Raw genomic sequence first — 6,000 nt, forward strand, 5'->3', positions numbered from 1 at the left:
CAAATTTCTCTAAAAATTTGGGTATGGAGCGTGTGGCTTTTGGACGCTCCGAAAGGACGAGCTTTTTCTTTTAAGCCACGCGAGACTCTCTCTCTCTCTCTCAAAACGACCGACAATATTCAGTGAAACGAGATCTGAAATGCATTTACCCGAATTCTGTATTGCACGTAGTTAAAAAATATATATATATATAGTACTAATGTTTTCACTTTTTTTACTTGGTAGTTTAATGATTTTTACTTATTTTTGGATTTAATGCCTCCACTTTCTTTTGGTAAACTTTCAATTATTTTTGAATTTAATAAAGGTATACATATATTCTTAATTCTTCGATGTATTTCATTGTAAGATTCAAATTTGAAATAAGTGGTTTCAAACTAATTAAAAAGCATTTATCTTCGTCTCAGTTATAAATTATAAGAACTCACCAATAAAAAAAGTTATTTACATTTGACTTGAGAGTGAAATATATATACTTCTCCGACATATTGGAAAGTAAAAGCGAAAATTCAACTACTTTTTTGAGCAGATATGATAGTTTAAGTTTTGATTTTAACTCACCGAAAATAAAAGAGAATGTAACTTGAACAAGATTAGGTCTCCATTAGCTTGTCCTAATCGTTTCCGTATGAACATACTCAACAGCAGGACAAAAGGACGCATCCTCCTCATAATAGAGATCTCTCCCCCACACTACGATGTCGAATAAGCCAAGGGCATACTATAGAAATATAAATAATTTGTCCTTTTCAAGCAAGTCATTCATTTTTTAATCAAAAGGAACATGTCAATAATGTACTTGATTTTTATGAATATCAACATCTTTTTTATTGAACTATATTTTTGTTCAGAAACACCCATCAATTATCCAAGTCTTTTGTTATGTGACAAAGAAAAAAAAAACATAAAATTGTAGCTATATAATCAGGGGCGGAACCAGCATAAAATATTAGTGGGGGCAATTCGTCGAATAAAGGAGTAAAACCCTTTACCTCAAGGGTTTTTCAAGCCAATCTAAACCACTTTGCCATTTAAATAATTTTGTTTAGTGTAAAATTTTGTATATATTTCAATAGTGTCACCACCATCCATAACGTGGGTCTGCCACTGTATATAATCGTACGGTTAATAAAAATTGTAACACTATGGATATGGAACTATGAAATGAATAGATATTTTGTATCAATTTTACCATATTCGTTTTTTTACCTATTTAATTGGATTTTAAGTAACATATTTTGGTTCAGCCGATTGTGGAGAGATTTGAAGGCTGATAAAGTGTCAACACTGGTGAGCAACCCTGCCATGGCAAACAGGGCTAGTCTGGCAGTAAATAAGACACATTTGATGTTTTGACTAGTTACAATTTTGTTTCAGTGACAAATCTATCGCAAATTACAATGGATTCATATGATTAGTTTGCTATAAGTCATATCTTTTTATTTTAATATCTGTAAAACTGTTCCAAATTCAGAAATACTAATTTTAGTATTTTTAATCTTTATTGTTATAGTAATTTCTTTTACTAATTTTATACATATGAATGATTTATGTTTTTAGTGTGAAATCCGAGTAAACTTTGTCATAAATTAAATTCTGTTTAAATTCAAAGTAATTTGCGTTTAAATTACATTCAAATTCCATTGACATTATGTAGAGTTTTGTAATAAAAGTAAAACCCTAAAAGAACATAATCCCGCAGGGTCCTTGGGAACCTTGTCAAGATCGTTAATTTCTCATACCGAACGTTCAATTCGAGATACCGAGAGTGAAAAGGTCAAATGAACGGTACAAACAAATAGTTGCGAGTAAGAGAAAATAACGAAGATAAGAAGACAACAATGACATGATATCAGTTGTCACATAGGTCGACCATGCTTCAATATTTTAATCAAAACATTGTAATTGCTTATTTTCTTCTTCCCTTTCTTTGCATAATAAACACAATGTATAATACTATTAGTATAAACTATAAAGTAGGAATAATAATACTCCTGATTTAGTACTATTAAGTTATTAACAGAGCAAAAACGAAGGTGTGACTGTGTGAGTAAGCGCATTAACTCACCTTCTAATTTAGAGCCAATTACCGTACGTGCGTCCAGTATTTAATATCATATGACATAAAAATTAAATAAATAATTGGGGTCTCTAAATAATTAATATGCATGAAATGTGATCTGCCTACATTTATGCGGGTTTTGATTTTTTTATTTTTTTTATAGTGAAAAATGAAAATGAAAACATTATCGCATTTAGCTTCAATTATTACATTATTAGACCATCTCTAATGTATATCTCTATTTTTTCTTCTAAAATAGAGAATTGTTTTCCTCCAATGTATTACTCTATTTTCAACTCTAAAATAGAGTTAGTATAAAAAAATAGAGATAAGAATAGATTTGATGTATATATAGAGCAATCCTATCATTTTCTCTATTTTAGAGAAAAATATAGAGTAGGGTTGGAGCAAATGTTGCTTTATAATAGAGTTTTGACTCTAAAATAGAATGGGGTTGGAGATGCCAGTTAATTTAGTAGACACTCTCATCTACACATTACAGAATATCGATTTATTTTTGTTTTGCTTACTGCTTCGTATATTCGATGTAGTCTAGTTGTTAACTTTAGTTTGAGGCTGATATCACTTTGCCTTTGTTCAACTAATTGGATTTATAACTATGAGACAATATTAAAATCACTACATCTATACTATTAATTGGGGAGCACATATAGGGATAAAAAAAAACAAAAACTATAACATATATCCATGTTGCCAAACAGACCCACTAACCTACATAATTTTTTTATAAACAAATTAAAATTTCCTAAAACAATGGTAACAATTATTAAAGACTAAATGATTAACTTTTTTTATAATTCAAAATATTCCAGTATTTTAGGAAACTATATTAACTATAAATGATACATTCCTATATTTTATGAAACTATATTAATTACAAATAATAAATTCAAATATTTGACATACTGTCACTATATAAAAAAAAATACAGCCAATAAGATTACAAAATGAAAATTTTAAATATTATAATAAAAAAGAATATTATTTATATTAACAATTCCTTGAATTTTATATAGTAATTAAAATTTTATAAAATAATAAGAGATTTTCTCAATTAATAAAACTTATCATTTAAGATTTTCATAACAATTTTATCTAATTAAATTCGAATAGTATATATGAAAATAACTTAACTTTAATTTAAACAGATGATTTATTTTAAGAAATCTTGAAAAAAAAAAATTCTAAATCAATGGTAACAATTATTAAAGACTAAATGATTGACTCTTTTTATAATTCAAATATTCCAGTATTTTAGGAAACTATATTAACTATAAATGATACATTCATATATTTTATGAAACTATATTAATTACAAATAATAAATTCAAATATTTGCCATACCGTCACTGTAAAAAAAATACAGCCAAGAAGATTACAAAATGAAAATTTTAAATATTATAATAAAAAAGAAATTATTTATATTAACAATTCCTTGAATTTTATATAGTAATTAAAATTTTATAAAATAATAAGAGATTTTCGCAATTAATAAAACTTATCATTTAAGATTTCCATAACAATTGTATCTAACTAAATTCGAATAGTATATATGAAAATAACTTAACTTTAATTTAAACAGATGATTTCTTTAAGAAATTTTGAAATAAATCAGGAATTAGTTTACCAAATATCTAAAATTTAGGGATTATTTCTAAATCTAACCTTATATATTTACTCTTATCGGTTTAATAGGAATTGCAAAATCTAGACAATTAATTCATTATCCAAATTAAACCATCCATATAGATTCAAACATATTGTATATGCATCAACTGAAAAATAAATAAGATTTTAAAAGATTTTATATAGATTTTTGTTGTTTTAAACGTAAAGTAAAAAATGTTTAGCCTGACTCTTTCCAGTCTATAAATAGAGTAATCGATTTAACATTCACATATCATATACAACACTCTACACTATTTTTGTATCTCTTTGTTTCTGCAAAAAAAAAAAAATGTATGTGTCTTAGGATTTAAGTTTGCATATGCATATTGCTAACATCAACTATATTCTTTTTTTAGTTAACCAATACTATCTTCTATGTCCTGTTTATCATTTATTATTCTGATGAATTGTTAAATTTATAATTTTCTGTCGTGTACATAAGCATATACAAATCAAGATCTTTTTCGAAAGCATACATTTTTTACCTAGAGATTATATATAAGGGAGGATTGTGGTATGAACGGGTGTTCATCTAATTGACATAACATCAGCAAAACAAGAAGATTACATTTGATTGCTTAAAAGAAGTCCACATTTTTTATATGAACCCGGTAAGTCACATTTTTGTAAAAAAAGATTACTCTGCAAAATACCACATAAGATTAGAAAATTTAGATAACAACATTCAATTGTCAAATTCTTAATAATTTTAGTCAGAGTTAATTTAAGAAAATATATTTTGTAGAATTCAGCTATTTTTGGACTAACAAAAAGAAATAATTTTTAAAAAAATATAAAGAAAGTTTGGATAATTTCCATTAATTTTGTAATAATTTTGTAAAAATTAAATACTCAAACGAAAAATACGGACATCCTGTTAGAAGCTTTTCCTATTTATTTATTTTTGACAACAAAATACCGATATTTTTGCCCATTCTCTTATCCGCTGGACTAATATAAATATTGTCAAACGAATAATAATTTAAAAAATTATTCTATAACATAATTTTACATTTGGTGGATACAGTATGTCCAAAATATACATGCCTATGTTCTCTCATTTATAACTTATTTTTAATCGTTTCCAGGCCAACCGCTGGTCTGAACTAAGTCTTAAAGTACTGATTAACACTTAAACACCCAAATATTCATAAACCAAAATGAAACTGAACCAAAAACTAAAATGACAAAAATTTGGGTTACGGATGTTATACTAAATAAATATGTTTACACATACTAAATAAATAATTCTAATTCTTGACATGTTATATGACGTGATAAAATACATTTAATGTTCTCAAATAAATCTTACTATTTTCAATTGCACTAGCATAAGTTCAAAATAAAATTAAAAAAAAAAATACATAAAATATGTTCTATAACAGTTATAAATATTAAAACAAATAAAACCATAATATGATATAGGTGAACCATATATAAAATAATAAGAATAAAGAAGTCAATTAATTTTGTAATATTTTTACTATAACATATGATACATAAATATATTATGAATTATATTTATATTTATTCCATATGGGAGTTTGAGAATGTATGTTTTCGTCCAGTCCCGTCCTGTTTTTGATCAAAAATAGAAATTTGTCTCATATTCAAAATGTCAGATATTGGAAATGTATTCTTTTATGCAACAAAAATTTGAGAACATGTGTAGGACATGATAGAACATGACAAAACGAAAAGAGAATTACGCCCACCCTTAAATATTCGTATTTGTCTCAAACGAGTTTTTATCGTTGTTAACGGTTATATATTTGATTTGATAGTTCGCAAATTTAATAGAATCTAACCAATTGATTTCGTTTGTTATCAATCTAACCATTATGTTGTTCCGAATTTTAAATTTTTTGGTGAAACCATTATTATTTCAAATTTTCAAACATTAATAAACTAAACCAAAAATCAAACTAGAATCTCAAGTAGTATGAGTTTGTTTATAAATACTAAAATGAATTGGTTTATAAACATAACCCTGCACATACGTGTGGGTCCGAACCTAGTATATCTAATAAAAGCAAAAAAAAAAAAAACATGTCCAAAGTTTAGAACTACATCAAAATGAATCAGTAATAAAAGAAATAGCTTGTAAACAAAACTACTTTTTTTTTTTGAACAAAAGTAAATAAACTACTGGTTCTATATATAGTTTTCCAAACACAAAGCATTCAAATACCAATTGATGAAAATGTTTTTTTTTTCCTTTTCAATTTTTGTTTAGAAACATCCATCGA

This window comes from Camelina sativa, chromosome 11, assembly GCF_000633955.1.
Source record: "Camelina sativa cultivar DH55 chromosome 11, Cs, whole genome shotgun sequence".
NCBI classification, from domain to species: Eukaryota; Viridiplantae; Streptophyta; class Magnoliopsida; order Brassicales; family Brassicaceae; genus Camelina; species Camelina sativa.